The following is a 16,324-nucleotide window of genomic DNA, read 5'->3' as shown; positions in this document are numbered from 1 at the left end:
CATGAATAAAGGGCTATCTGTAGCTACACTGTTTGGGAGTGTAACATCCTGTAGGAGGATGTTAGGAGGCTGCCTAGTGGAAATTCAAGGAAGGCTGCTACTAGCGAATCTCGTGGTGTATGATATGTCTGGTTTTGACATCATATTGGGGATGAATTGGTTATTTTCTAGCTATGCTGTGATCGACTGTCGTGGAAAGGTAGTACTGTTTATACCTTTTAGGGAGTAAGAGTATGAGTTTGTTGGATCGTGTGTGCGCTCGATGCCATAGATTTTATCAGCATTACAGGCGAGGAAGTTTCTCTTGGACAGATGTCAGGGGTACCTAGCTTGCGTGAAGGAACCATCGCGGGATGAGTTGAAGCTCGAGGATATTCGAGTGGTTAATGAGTTCCTGGATGTGTTTCCAAAAGGCTTATCTAGTTTACCTATGGATCATGAGGTGCAGTTTGCGATAGAGTTGCTGCCTAGCAAGGCACCAATCTCTAAAGCTCCCTATTGAATGGCTCCAACAGAACTTCAGGAGTTCAAGGAGCAGTTGTAGGAATTACTAGACAAGGGCTTTATCCGACCAAGTGTTTCACCCTAGGGAGCTCCAGTTTTGTTCATGAATAAGATGGACGGGTCGATGCATATGTGCATTGATTACCATGAGATCAACAAGGTGACTGTGAAGAACCGTTATCCGTTGCCTCCTATTGATGATCTCTTTGACCAGTTACAGAGCATGCAGGTCTTTTCGAAGATTGATCTACGGTCAAGGTATCATCAGGTGAGGGTTAGATCTGAGGATGTTGCAAAGACTACTTTCTGAACCAGATACAACCACTACGAGTTCTTTGTCATGCCTTTTGGGTTGACTAATGCTTCGGTAGTGTTTATGGATCCGATGAATAGGGTTTTCCATAAGTACCTGGGCCAATTTCTAGTGATGTTTATCGATGACATTTTGGTATACTCGAGTAGTTTGGAAGCGCATGAAAACCATCTGAGGTTGGTGCTACAGATTCTACGAGAGAGGAAGTCGTATGCGAAGCTGAAGAAATGTGAGTTCTGGTTGAATCAGGTCGCGATTTCAGGTTATATGGTGTCTAAGGGCGATATCTCAGTTGATCCTAGCAAGATTGATGTTGTGGTTGACTAGGTGAGACCAAAGAGTGTGCAAGAGGTTCGGAGCTTCCTAGGACTGGCTGCTTATTATCGTCGATTCATGGTGGGATTCTCTAAGTTGTCTGGGCCTTTCACACGGTTGACCAGGAAGGGTATGAAGTTTGATTGGACCAAGAAATGCGCGCAGTGTTTCTAAGAGTTGAAACACCGACTTGTTACTGCACCATTCTTGACCATTCCTTATGGGGATGACAGTTTTGTGATCTATAGTGACGCGTCTCTTATGGGTTTAGTATGTGTGCTTATGCAACGGGTAAGGTAATAGCTTATGCTTCTCGACAACTCAAGGAATACGTGAAGAATTACCCTATGCATGATCTGGAATTGGCTGTTGTAGTTTATGCACTGAAGATCTAGCGACACTACTTGTATGATGTTCAGTGCGAGATTTTCACTAACCACAAAGCCTCAAGTACTTTTCCACACAGAAGGAGTTGAACATGATGCAGAGAAGGTGGCTTGAGCTAATCAAAGACTACGATTGCACCATCAGTTATCACTCGGGGAAAGCTAATGTGGTAGCTGATGCGTTGAGTTGGAAGTCAAAGTATGCAGCTGAATTTGCAGATGTAGTTCCGCATCTGTTGGTTTTACAAGGCTTAACATCTTGTTTTGATGCTAACAAACAAGTAGAACTTAACATGCTTTGTTTAAGTGATGTATTATCAGGACTCAATGATGAATGCAAGGTTAAAGAATTCATGAAAGCTTATATTTAAAAGAAGGAAGGTCAATATGAAGCTTAAAGCATGGATTCAAAAATGGATTTAAAGATAAAACTTGAAGATCATGAGAGCATGAGGATCAAAGAGAACTTGATGAAAGCTCAATGAAAGATGAAGCAAGCATAAAGACCTCAAGGAATTCAAGAATTGAAAATTTGAAAGAGTTTATAGGAAATTTCATGTAAGTACTTCAAAGAATTTCAATATGGATGCATGAAACTCTTAGGTAAATTTATTGGACCTAGATACCTTTGAACATACTTGTAAAATATTTTTATAAGGTCAAAAATTGTTTCAAAAAGGTTAGAATTTTTTTTGGAATGAAAAGCACCAAAAAGAGGATTTTCCAAATGCTGTCAATTTCTCTACATCCACATTGAGGTGCATTTTTCTCCATCCAAATCTCTTTATTTTAAAACGTGTTCAACATGAAAGTTGTAGGATTTTCTCTTAGCTTTCATTTGACACCAAGATCATATAATTTAGATTTACACAGAAAAGTTTATGCCAAAATATTGAAGGGTACTTGAAATTGACAATAGTGTTGTGTTCCGCCAGTAGACTACCTGAACCATGACAGGCGCCTGGGTACTCAAGCCAATTGACTCCTTGTGCCCTGGCACACGACTGCCACCCCACTACCCCTACTGCCCTTTTAAAAATAACATGGCAGGCGATTGCCAGATCGTGGCAGGCAACTACCACTCGAACAGAATTTTAAAATACTCAACGGAAACATTTTTTAAATGGTTTACTTGGGGCTCAAAATTTGTGAAAACTTGGAGAATACTCCAAGTCACTTGGGGATCAAGTTACATACCTATAAATAAGCCTCAAAGATTATTGAATCAAAACATCAAGAATTCAAATTCTACAAAAATTCAAAATCTCTCTCAATTGCTCTCAAATTCTCAAGGCTCTCTTTTGCTCTCAATTTGCACGAATTCAACTGAGTTTTTGCTGATCTTCTTCCACCATAATTTTGCTACAAATTCTAAATCTTTCAATCATTGAAAGAATTAATTGGTAATATACTTCATTAAGCTTCAAGCTAATTTCCATACTATTATTTACTTTGAAGTATATTATAGTTCTGAATTGTTGTACTAATCAGCTCTTTTAGGAGGAAATTCTTTGTACACAATTATTTGATTTGTATCTTGTAGATTGATGATTCCAAGGGTTGTTTGGATCATTAGCTAAGAAAGGAGATATTGCTTAGAGAGGCGGGCTCTAGCCTATGTAAGGAGTGACCGAACAAGGGTACATCGTTTGGAGAAGGCAAGCTCTAGCCTTAACCAAGGAGTATTGTAAAGGTTTGTTCTGCCCGTTAAAGGAACATGTTTAGTGAATCCTTTGGTGGTTTACCAAAGGCAAGGACATAGGCCGGGTATATGCCGAACCTCGTAAAAATCTCTGTCTCACTTTCTCTTTCCCTTACTCTTTATTTTTAGCATATTTAAATTGCGTGGATGGTTTAATTGATAATCATATATACTACGTTATATAGAAATCAAGTAAACTTGAATTCAAATTTTGATTTGGGTTGCAGAAACCAAAAGGGAGTACGTTGGTTATACCATACCTTGCGGAAACCATATGAGAGTACGTTACTTGATTAACAGCCCAAGGATAAATTAACCTAGAGTTTAGTTGAGTTCTAAATATTGAGAAGAGTGTAGATATTGTGTTGATTGGATGTTGTATTGCACATCATATTGAAGAAGCAAAACAATCGATACAAGACTTTATATCAACAAGTATAAATTTTATATATACAGGGCTTATATAAACAAACAAAATATTTTAAGTGCTACAGGTAACATGTGCTTGGCAATTATTTGGTTGTTTATTTTCAAATTGTGGATGATTGGCTTGGTTACTTGAATGATTGGTTTGGTTGCTTGGTTGTTTACATAGTTGTGTTGATTGATTGAATTAAAAGAACTAAGTTCTTGAGTGATTAAATAATTAAACAAACAAGTCAAGAATTAGCTCAAAGAAATAAAAGAAGGTTAAGGATTCTTAAAAGGTATTAAAAGAAATTTTTATAATCCAATTCACCCCCCTCTTGGGACTACACCTTACTTTTCAGCATCATCTCAGACGGGATCTAGAAAGCCTTGGCATAGAGTTGGTGGTTGGTGACCATTAGGCTTTCATTGCTAGCTTGGTGATCCAGTCGACTTTGTTTGAGCGTATTAAAGTCGCACAAGCTAGTGATGCAATGTTAGTTGAGACAGTGGAGAAAGTGTAGCAGGGGTTGGCTTCGAACCTTAACAACTTTAAAATAGGTGTTTTGAGGTTTGGAACCAAGCTGTGTGTTCAAAACAATGACGAGATCAGAAGGACAATCCTGAAAGAAGTGCATCGTTCCTTGTATATGGTACATCCTGGTAGCACGAAGATGTATCGGGATTTGTGCGAGTCCTTTTGGTTGAGTGGTATGAATAAGGAGATTGTTTGATTCGTGGAGCAGTGTCTGATATGTCAACAGAGGAAAGCTGAACATCAGAGGCCGGTAGGGCCGTTTCAACCCTTATCTATTCCAAAGTGAAAATGGGAGCACATTTCCATGGACTTTGTTACCGGATTGCGCCAGTGCTTCATGGGCAGAATGTCATTTGGGTGATCATGGATAGGTTAACGAAATCTGCCCACTTTGTACCGATGAAGGTTAGCTACCCTTTGATTAGGCTAGTATACCTGTATGTGCATAAGATAGTTAGGATGCACGGGGTACCGGTGTCCATTATGTCAAATTGAGACCTGAGGTTTACCTATCAATTCTAGAAGAGCTTGAATGAAGCATTGAGGACGAAGCTTACTTTCAATAGAGCGTTCCACCCCCAAACTGATGGATAGTTAGAGAGAACAATACAGATCCTGAAGGATATGTTACGGGCTGGCGTGTTAGACTTCGATGGTGGTTGGATGCAATTTTTGCCACTCATAGAGTTTGCCTATAACATTAGCTTCCAAGCTAGTATCGAGATTGCACCGTTTGAGGCTCTGTATGGTCGGAGGTGTCGGTCTCGTCTGTATTGGGATGAAGTGGGTGAACGTCAGGTTTCAGGACCTGAACTCATGTAGCAGGCATCTGAGAAGGTGGGTTTGATTTGAGATACGATTAAATAGGCTCAAAGTTGACAGAAGAGTTATGTGGATGTTCATCGCCGTGAGTTGGAATTTAAGGTAGGGGGTAAGATATTCTTGAGAATTGCTCCGATGAAGGGGGTGATGAGATTCGAGAAGAAAGGCAAGCTGAGCACGAGGTAAATCAAACCATTTGAGGTTCTTGATCAAGTAGGCCCAGTAGCCTACTGGATTGCACTATCCCCAATGCTCTCACGGATCCATGATGTTTTCCATGTATCCATGTTGAGGAGGTATGTGTCAGATCCATCGTATGTTATTAGTTGCGAGAACTTAGAAATTGGGGATGCTTTAGCGTATGAGGAGGTACCCATTCAGGTTCTAGACTGTAAAGTTCAGAAGTTACGTACCAAGGATATACCATTGGTGAAGGTATTGTGGCGAAATCACGAGGTTGTGGAAGCTTCTTGGGAATTGGAAGTGAAGATATGCCAGAAGTATCCACAGTTGTTCCGGGAGGTAGTTTGGATAGTAGAGTCAGTGAGTACGTGTGAATAATGCTGCTATTGTATTGTGATAGGTGGTTAGTCTTTGGGAGTGTGTGTTATTGTGAACTCCCGAGATGGTATATGTATGTAACCACAATATTCCTCCTCCATAAGCGAGGGTATGTATGTATTATGATGGGGCTGCGTTGTGAGTGGCCGCCACCAGCTCTTCCTAGAGTCGGCTATGTGTATTCGGTTGTGTGGATTAGTTCGTAAATAAGATATTACAAATTTCGAGGACAAAATTTTTGCAAGGAGGGGAGGTTGTAAGAACCCAACCCGTGAGATAAAAAATAAATTAATAAAAAAGGGTAAAATTGTAATTTGAGCAGGCTTCATTGACCAAGCCAGTGTTTTTGTTGACGAAGGCCCTTCTATTGTTCAGTGACGAAATGCAGAGGTTTGTCGACGAGGAGAAGTCGAGAGATTTTAGGGAATCCGAAAATCTCAGGATCGTCAACAAGGCCACCACGACGTGAATGAACTCCCTTCGTTGACTTGTCGACGAAGACGCCACCTTATCAACGAGGTTGGCCGAGTCAAAGGCTCCACAAATATTGTTTTTCTTTGCTTCTTGGCTAAGATATCAAATTCTCTCTCTAGAACTCGAAACTCCACTATCTCACTCTCTCTAAATTTCTTCACCGTTTATTGTTAGAATCGATGATCCGATGTTACTGCGAGGATCAGGGAAGGAATCTCTACATGTTCTGTAGAGCGGATCTTCGTTTTGAGGTCTCCGGGTTTTGACCAAAAAATCAAGGTAAGGCTCGATTTTCATTTATGTTTCAGTAGATCTGTAGAGAGTAAGATTGTAAGTAATTATCATACTATGATTTATAGGTTTTGGGAACTCGATTTGCTATTTAGGAGCTGTAGAGTTCGTGTTTGGATTTTTGGGGAAAGGTAAAGGGATTCTTTTTATATCGATTATTTTTTAAGTTAGATTCGGTAGAATTGTAGCTCACGATCCTGTGTATGTTTTGGCTACTTATTTGTGAAAATCTAATGGGTAAAATTTCATGCTTTTCATGTTACAGTTTTGGGAAAAATGGGGCATTGGGTTGCATCTTTAGTTTCGTTAGAAAATCGTGGATATATTGTTGAGTATATTGTGTTATGGAGATGGTCGTGCCTTGACTTATTTTAAACTGTATTTTGAAAATCATGATTTTGTGATTACCAAATAAGTGTGGAATGAACTATTATATGATTATGCACTGAGTTGTGATATGCTGAAATGAGATGTAGGAACGTGTGTTCTGAATTGTTCCAAGTTGTGAAAGAGTGTCCGGCTCTATATCTGAGAGTGTGAATACCACCTGCCAGTGGCTAGAGTGTCCGGCTCTAAATCCGAGGGCGTGAAATCGGCTGATCATCGAAGGGTCTGGATCCAAAAAATGTACCGGTGTGATGCGATGGGAGCCTGGGGCTACGCTATGTGCTGGGGATACCGAGTAATGTGGGCCAACTTCATGCCGAAGAGTGTGACGACACTGGGTTGATTGATCATGTGTGTGTTGAGAACTATACTAGAACTGTTTTGTGGAAATACTGGAACTGAACTGTGTATGTTTATGTCATGATAACATTGATATGCCACACACCGATATAACCTAATTCTGCCTTACTGAGATGTGTCTCACCCTTATCGTACGTACATGTTTTCAGGTCCTTCGAGTAACCGAAACTAGCATCCTAGTGTTAGGAGCATGGTGGTCGGTTTACTGTGTAAAGTACTTGTGTAAGTCCTTGGACTGTAACAGGGTTGTCGTTTTGGGTTTTGTTGGCACCCTAGGTTATGTTTTGTAATATGGAGCGTAGACTCTGTTTGTATAGACTCTGGTATGGTACGATGTATATATGGAATGAACTTTTCCACTGCATATTCGTCATGTATGTGAATTTGTATAAGGTGTACGAAAACCCCAATCATGTGTGTTTTATATGATACATGGACAATTTAGGTTGCTGCATAACACCCTAGGGCCCATTATCGAGTTCGGGGCATGACATCTTGGTATCAAAGCTAACTAGGTTGCTAGGTCTTGTAGACTTGGTTAGGTATTAATGTGTGTACATACCAGAGCATAGGATGTCAAGAATAAGTTGAGTAGGTCGAGGGTTGTCTGGTAGCTAGACAATGATTCATTGATGGTATTCTATGTTTTTCCTAGAATGACAATTTATGTAAAACCACAGCAAACCATTGATGGTTTAATATCGGTGTGATAGGTCTGACCTAGACCCGTGAGAGTAATAGTTGACATGATTAGTTCTAATGATTGTGTTAACTATGTACGATATAGGAATTCTAACTGATTCCTATTCTATTTTCAGAATGGAGACCAAGGATAACAACTTGGATAGTGGCTCCAAGGGGACTGTGAGCGATGAGTCTCCTTCTGTGCCTTGAGGGTTGATGAGGTTTATTATGTAGGACATCAGGCAGAATGTTAGGAGATGCGAAAGTTCTCCTACTGCTGCGAGGTGTACATCGAGAGGTTCACACATATGCACCCTCTGACATTTTCAGGGGGACCCGATCCGATGATAGCGGAGGACTAGGTCGAGAAGACCGAAAAGATTTTTGGAGGTCCTACACTACACGGATAAGCAGAGAGTCCTTTATGCCACCTTCTAGTTGTTTGGGGAGGCTAGACAATGGTGGACTGCAATGAGTCTACTAGAGAAGCAGAGAACAAGTCCAATAGAGATGACGTGGAGCCGCTTCAAGGAAGTATTCTTTGAGAGATACTTCCAGGCCTCCAGACGTGATGCTAAGGCGGATGAGTTCTCCATTCTGACACAGGGAGATATGACGATGTAGGGGTATGCTCCTCGTTATATAGAGCTATCTCGTTTCGTGTTGTGCTTGATCTCGAATGAGTACGAGAAGACTCGAAGGTTCGAGAAGGGCCAAAGGAAAGACATCCGCAGATTAGTGGGTATGCTACAGATCTGTGATTTTTTGATTTTGGTGGATAGGGCCATTGTGATCGAGACCGGCATCCTAGAGGATGAGGTGAATCAGGAACTGAAGAAGAGGTCAGTGCCATATGGTTCTCATCAGGGATCATGGAAGAAGAGGAACAATGGCTCAGGTTACCACGAGAATACCAAGCGTTAGGGTTCTTTAGTGGATCAACCGCGCGATCATTGTATCAAAGGCCACAGATGGCATGAATATGAGTTCCAATCATTTGAGAGTAACTGTTACAGTTGTGGCAAATCAGGCCACATGGCTTGTGACTGCCACGCACCGAAGAGAGACACACCTGCATCTAATGTGAACCAGGGTAGCAATCAAATACCTCGGGGAACCACCCAGGCAAACACAGCTCTGAAAAGGGTATATTCTCTTACTCCAGGGGATGCTAACCGTGTAGGGAATGTAGTGACAGGTATCTTGTTATTGCTTTCAAATAAGGCTGTTGTTTTATTTGATTCAGGTGTAACCCATTCTTTTGTATATGTGAGCTTCATTAAGTTGTGTGGGGTTGAGACCCAAGTTATGAATAAGGGGTTATCTGTAGCTACACTGTCAAGGAGTGTAATGTCCTGTATGAGGATGTTAGGAGGCTGCCCAGTGGAAATTCAGCGAAGGCTTCTATCGTCTAATCTTGTGGTGTACGATATGTCTCGTTTTGACGTTATACTGGGGATGGAGTTATTATTCTCCAGTTATGTTGTGATCGACTGTCGTGGAAAGGTAGTAGTATTAAGACCTCCTGGGGAGCAGAAGTATTAGTTTGTAGGATCGTGTGTGCGTTCGACGCCACAGATCCTATCGAATTTATAGGCGAGGAGGTTACTTTTGGACAGATGTCAGGGGTACCTAGCTTGCGTAAAGGAACCACTGCGGGATGAGTTGAATCTCGAGGATATTCGAGTGGTTAACGAGTTCCTGGATGTTTTGTAGAAGACTTACCCAGTTTACCTTTGGAACATGAGGTGAAGCTTGTGATAGAGTTGCTGCCTGGCAAGGCACCGATCTCTGAAGCTCCGTACCAGATGGCTCTAGCAAAACATCAGGAGTTTAAGGAGCAGTTGTAGGAATTACTAGACAAGGGCTTTATCCGACCTAGTGTTTCACCATAGGGAGCTCCAGTTTGTTTCGTAAAGAAGAAGAACGAGTTGATGCGCATGTACATTGATTACCATGAGACCAACAAGGTGACTATGAAGAATTGTTACCCATTGCCTTGTATTGATGATCTCTTTGACCATCTACAGGGGAAGCGGGTCTTTTCGAAGATCGACCTGCGGTCAAGGTATCATCAGGTGAGGATTAGATCTGAGGATGTTACGAAGACTGCTTTTCGAACCAAATACGGCCACTATGAGTTCTTAGTCATGCCTCTTGGGTTGACTAATGCTCCAACAATGTTCTTGGATATGATGAATATGGTTTTCCATGAGTACCTGGACCAGTTTGTAGTGGTGTTTATCGACGACATTTTGGTATACTCGAGGAGTACGAAAGAGCATGAAAACCATCTGAGGTTGGTGCTACAGATTCTACAAGAGAGGAAGTTATATGCCAAGATGAAGAAATGTGGGTTCTGGTTGAATCAGGTCACATTTTTAGGTCATGTTGTTTCTAAGCACGTTATCTCAGTTGATCCTAGCAAGATTGAAGTTGTGGTCGACTAGGTGAGATCGAAGAGTGTGCAGGAGGTTTGGAGTTTCCTAGGACTGGCGGCTTATTATTATCGGTCCGTGGAGGGATTTTCTAAGTTGTCTGGGCCTCTGACACGATTGACTAGGAAGGGTGTGAAGTTTGATTGGACCAATAATTGCGAGCAGTGTTTTTAGGAGTTGAAACACAGACTTGTTACTACTCTAGTCTTAACCATTCCTTCTGGAGATGGTAGTTTTGTGATATATAGCGACTCATCTCTGAAGGGTTCAGGATGTGTGCTTATGCAATGGGGTAAGGTAATAGCTTATGCTTCTTGGCTACTCAAGGAATACAAGAAGAATTACCCTACGCATGATTTGGAATTGGCTGCTGTAGTTTATGCACTGATGATCTGTTGACACTACATATATGGTGTTCGATGCAATATTTTCACTGACTACAAATGCCTCAAGTACTTTTTCACGCAGAAGAAGTTGAACATGAGGCAAAGAAGGTGGCTTGAGCTTATCAAAGACTACGATTGCACCATCAGTTATCACCTCGGAAAAGCTAACGTGGTAGCCAATGCATTGAGTTAGAAGTTGGAGTATGTGGCAGTATCTGCAGCTGTAGCTTAGGATCATCTCATACGGGATTTGGAAAGCCTTGGCATAGAGTTGGTGGTTGGTGATCATCAGGCTTTCATTGTTAGCACGGTGATCCAGCCAACTTTGTTTGAGCGTATTAAAGTTGTGCAGGCTAGTGATGCGGAGTTAGTTGATACTGTGGAGAAAGTGTAGCAGGGGTTGGCTATGCACTTAAACATCTTTGAGAGAGGTGTGTTGAGGTTTGGAACGAGGCTATGTGTTCAAAACAATGACGAGATCAGAAGGATGATTCTGAAAGAAGCGCATTGTTCCTTGTATATGGTACATCCTAGTAGCACGAAGATGTATTGGGATTTGCACGAGTCCTTCTAATGGAGTCGTATGAAAAGGGAGATTGCTCGGTTCATGGAGTAGTATTTGATATGTTAGCAGGTGAAAGCTGAACATCAAAGGCCGGTGGGGCTGTTACAACCCTTAGCTATTATGGAGTGGAAATGGGAAAACATTTCTATGGACCTTGTTATCGGATTGCGCTAGTGCTTCACGGGTAGAATGCCATTTGTGTGATCATGGACAGGTTGACAAAATTTGCTCACTTTGTACTGATGAAGGTTAGCTACCCTTTGAGTAGGCTAGCAGACCTGTATGTGCATGTGATAGTCAGGATGCACGGGGTACCAATGTCCATTGTGTTAGATCGAGACCCAAGGTTTACCTCTCAATTCTGGAAGAACTTGCAAGAAGCACTAGGGACAAAACTTACTTTCAGTAGAGCGTTCAACCCCCAGACTAATGGACAGTAGGGAGAATAATACAAATCTTGGAGGATATGTTACGGGCTTGCATGTTAGACTTCAGTGGTAGTTGGATGCAGTTTCTGCCACTTGTAAAGTTTGCCTATAACAATAGCTTCCAGTCAAGTATCGGGATGGCACCGTTCGAGGCTCTATATGGTTGGAGGTGTCGGCCTCCTCCATATTGGGATGAGGTGGGTGAACGTCAGGTTTTAGGACCTGAACTCCTGCAGCAAGCATCTGAGAAGGTGGGATTGATCCGAGATAGAATTAAGTTGGCTCAGAGTCAAGAGAAGACTTACGCAGATGTTTGTCACCATGAGTTGGAATTCAAGGTGGGGGTAAGATATTTTTGAGAAATGCCCCAATGAAAGGGGTGATGAGATTCGGGAAGAAGGGCAAGCTGAGCCCGAGGTATATCGGACCATTCGAGGTTCTTAAGCGAGTGGGTCCGGCAGCCTAAAGATTGCACTACCCCTAGCGCTCTCGAGGATCCATGATGTGTTCCACGTATCCATGTTGAGGAGGTACATGTCAGATCCATCGCATGTTATTAGTTTTGAGAACTTAGAAATTGGGGATGCTTTAGTGTACGAGGAGGTACCCATTCAAGTTTTGGACCGTACCGTAAAGTTCAGAAGCTATGTGCCAAGGATATACCGTTAGTGAAAGTATTGTGGCAGAATCATGAGGTTAAGGAAGCTTCTTGGGAATTGGAAGTGGAGATATGCCGGAAGTATCCACAATTGTTTTAAGAGGTAGTTTGATAGTAGAGTCGATGAGTACGTGTGAATAAAGCTGCTATTGTATTGTGATAGGCGGTTAGTCTTTGGGAGTGTGTGTTATTGTGAACTCCCGAGACTGTATATATATGTAACCACGGTATTCCTCTGCCATAAGCGAGGGTATGTATGTAATATGACCAGGCTGCATTATAAGTGGTCGTCGGCTCTTCCTAGAGTCAGGTATGTGTATTCGGTTGTGTGGATGAGTTTGTAAATAAGAGATTACAAATTTCAAGGATGAAATTTTTGTAAGGAGGGGAGGTTGTAAGAACCTGACCCATGAGATAAGAAATAAATAAATAAGAAAAGGATAAAATAGTAATTTAAGCAGGCTTCATCAACGAAACCAGTGTTTTTGTTAACGCAGGCCCTTCTATTGTTCAATGATGAAATGTAGAGGTTCATCGAAGAGGAGAAGCCGAGAGATTTTTGGAAATCTAGAAATCTCAGGCTCATGGACAAGGCCACCACGACGTCGGCGAACTCCCTTTGTTGACTCGTCGACGAAGACGCTGCCTCGTCGATGAGGTTGGCCGAGTCAAAGGCTCTATAAATATCCTTTTCCTTTGCTTCTTGGCGAAGATATCAAATTATCTCTCTCTCTCTCTTTCTCTCTCTCTCTCTCTCTCTCTCTCTCTCTCTCTCTCTCTCTCTCTCTCTCTCTCTCTTTTTCTAGAACCCAAAACTCTACTCTCCCTTTCTCTAAATTTTTTTACTCTACGATCCGACATTACAGTGAGATCAAGGAAGAAATCTCTATATGTTATGTGGAATGGATCTTTGTTTTGAGGTATTGAGGTAAGGCTCGATTTTCATTTTCATTTTTGTAGATTTGTAGAGAGTAAGATTGTAAGAAATTATCTTATTATGATTTATAGGTTTTGGGAACTCGGTTCGCTGTTTAGGAGCCATAGAGTTCATGTTTGGATTTTTAGGGAAAGGTAAGAGGATTCTGTTTATATCGGTTATTTTTTAAATTGGATTCAGTAAAACTGTGGTTCATGATCTTATGTATGTTTTGGCTACTTATATGGGGAAATCTAATAGGTAAAAATTTTAGAGTTTTCATGTTACAGTTTTGGGAAAATGGGGGCATCGGATTGCATATCTGGTTTCATTGGAAAACTGTGGATATATTGTTGAGTATATTGTGTTATGGAGATGGTCATGTCTTGACTTGTCTTAAACTGTATTTTGAAAATCATGATTTTGTGATTACCAAATAAGTGTGGAATGAACTGTTATATGAATATGCATTGAGTTGTGATATGCTGAAATGAGATATAAGAACATGTGTTCCGAATTGTTCCAGGTTGTGAAAGAGTGTTCGGCTCTATATTCGAGGGTGTGAAATACCACTTGTGAGTGGCAAGAGTGTCCGACACTATATCTAAGAGAGTGAAATATCGCCTTCTATCAAATGATCACTTATGGGTGTGGATCCACCAGATGTACCGATACGATGCCATGGGAACCTGGGGCTACGATGTCGTGTAATGTAGGCTAACTTCGTGCTGAAGAGTGTGATGACACTGGGTTAATTGATCATGTGTCTGCTGAGAACTATACTGGAATTGTTTTGTGAAAATATTGGAATTGAACCGTGTATGTTTATGTCATGATAACACTCATATACCACACACCGATATAACCTAATTCTGCCTTACTAAGATGTGTCTCACTCCTAACGTACGTATATGTTTTTAGGTCCTTCGAATAACTGGAAATAGCGTCCTAGTGTTGGGAGTGTGGAGGTCATTTTACTGCGTAAAGTACTTGTGTAAGTTCTTGGACTATAACGGGGTTGTCGTTTTGGGTATTACTGGCATCCTAGGTTATAATTTGTAATATGGAACGTAGATTCTATTTGTATAGACTCTGGTATGGTATGATGTATGTATGGAATGAACTTTTTCGCTGCATATTTGTCGTGTATGTGAATGTGTATAAGGTGTACAGAAACCCCATGGGTTCGGACCCTTATTCATCGTAGTATCAGTGTGTTTTGTATGATACGAGGACAGGTTAGGTTACTACATCACACCTTAGGGCCCATTGTTGAGTTCGGGCCATGACAACTTGGTAGCAGAGCTAACTAGGTTGCTAGGTCTTGTAGATTTGGTTTGACATTAATGTGTATACATACCAAAGCATAAGATGTCGTGAATGAGTAGAGTAGGTTGAGGGTTGTCTTGTAGATAGACAAGGATTCGTTGACGGTATTCTGTGTTTTTCCTGGAATGACGATTTATGTAAAGCTATGGCAAACCATTGATGGTTTCGTGTCAGTATGATAGGATAGATCTGGACCCGTGAGAGTAACAGTTTATATGATTAGTTCTAATGATTGTGTTAACTGTGTATGATATAGGAATTCTAACTGATTCCTATTCTATTTTTAGAATGGAGCCCAAGGATTACAACTTGGAGAGTGGCTCCATGGGGACTACGAGCGATGACTGCCAATCATTTGGGGGTAACTATTACAGTTGTGGCAAATCAGGCCACATGGCTCGTGACTATAGTCCCCAAAAGAAAGACACGTCTGCATCTAGTGTGAACCGGGGTAGCAATCGAATACCTCGGGGAACCATCTAGGTGAACACAGCTCCGATGAGGGTATATTCTCTAACTCCAGTGGATGCTGACCGTGCGGGGAATGTAGTGACAGGTAGCTTATCATTACTTTCAAATAAAGCTATTTTTTTATTTGATTCATTCTTTTGTGTCTGTGATCTTTGTTAAGATGTGTGGGGTTGAGAACCAAGTTATGAATAAGGGGTTATTCATAGCTACACCATCTGAGAGTGTAACATCCTGTAGGAGGATGTTAGGAGGTTACCCAGTGGAAATTCAAGGAAGGCTGCTGCCGGCGAATCTTGTGGTGTACAATATGTCTTGTTTTGACGTCATACTGGGGATGGATTGGTTATTTTCCAGTTATGTTGTGATCGACTATCATGGAAAGGTAGTAGTGTTCAGACCTCCTAGGGAGTAGGATTATGAGTTTGTAAGATCGTGTGTGCGTTCAACCTCATAGATTCTACTAGCATTACAGGCAAGGAGATTACTCTTAGACGGATGTCAGGGGTACCTAACTTGCATGGAGGAACCACCGCGGGATAGGTTGAAGCTCGAGGATATTCGAGTGGTTAACAAGTTCCTGGATGTGTTTCCAGAAGGCTTACCCAGTTTACCTCTGGATCGTGAGGTGGAGTTTGCGATATAGCTGCTACCTGGCAAGGCACCGATCTTTAAAGCTTTGTACTGGATTACTTTAGTAGAACTTCGGGAGTTGAAGCAGTAGTTGCAAGAATTACTAGACAAGGGCTTTATTTGACCTAGTGTTTCGCCGTAGGGAGCTCTAGTTTTATTCGTGAAGAAGAAGGATGGGTCGATGCGCATGTGCATGGATTACTGTGAGATCAACAAGGTGACTGTGAAGGACCGTTACCCGTTGCCTCGTATTGATGATCTCTTTAACTAGGTACAGGGGACACAGATCTTTTCGAAGATCGATTTATGGTCACGGTATCATCAGGTGAGAGTTAGATATGAGGATGCTGCGAAGACTTCTTTTTGAACCATATATGACCATTACAAGTTCTTAGTCATGCTTTTTGGGTGGACTAATGCTCCAGCAGTGTTCGTGGATTTGATGAACAAGGTTTTCCATGAGTACCTAGACCAGTTTGTAGTGGTATTTATCGACGACATTCTGGTATACTCGAGGAGTTCGGAAGAGCATGAAAACCATTTGAGGTTGGTGCTACAGATTCTGCGAGAGAGGAATTGGTATGCCAAGCTGAAGAAATATGGGTTCTAGTTGAAAAAGGTCGCGTTTTTAGTTCTTGTGGTGTCTAAGAGCAATATCTTAGTTGATCCTAGCAAAATTGAAGCTGTGGTCGACTGGGTGAGACCAAAGAGTGTGTAGGAGGTTCGGAGTTTCCTAGGACTGGCGGCTTATTATCGAC

Source organism: Malania oleifera, chromosome 3 (assembly GCF_029873635.1).
Source record: "Malania oleifera isolate guangnan ecotype guangnan chromosome 3, ASM2987363v1, whole genome shotgun sequence".
Lineage (NCBI taxonomy): Eukaryota > Viridiplantae > Streptophyta > Magnoliopsida > Santalales > Ximeniaceae > Malania > Malania oleifera.
The sequence above is the reverse complement of the archived record's forward strand: the minus strand, read 5'-3'. Positions refer to the sequence as shown.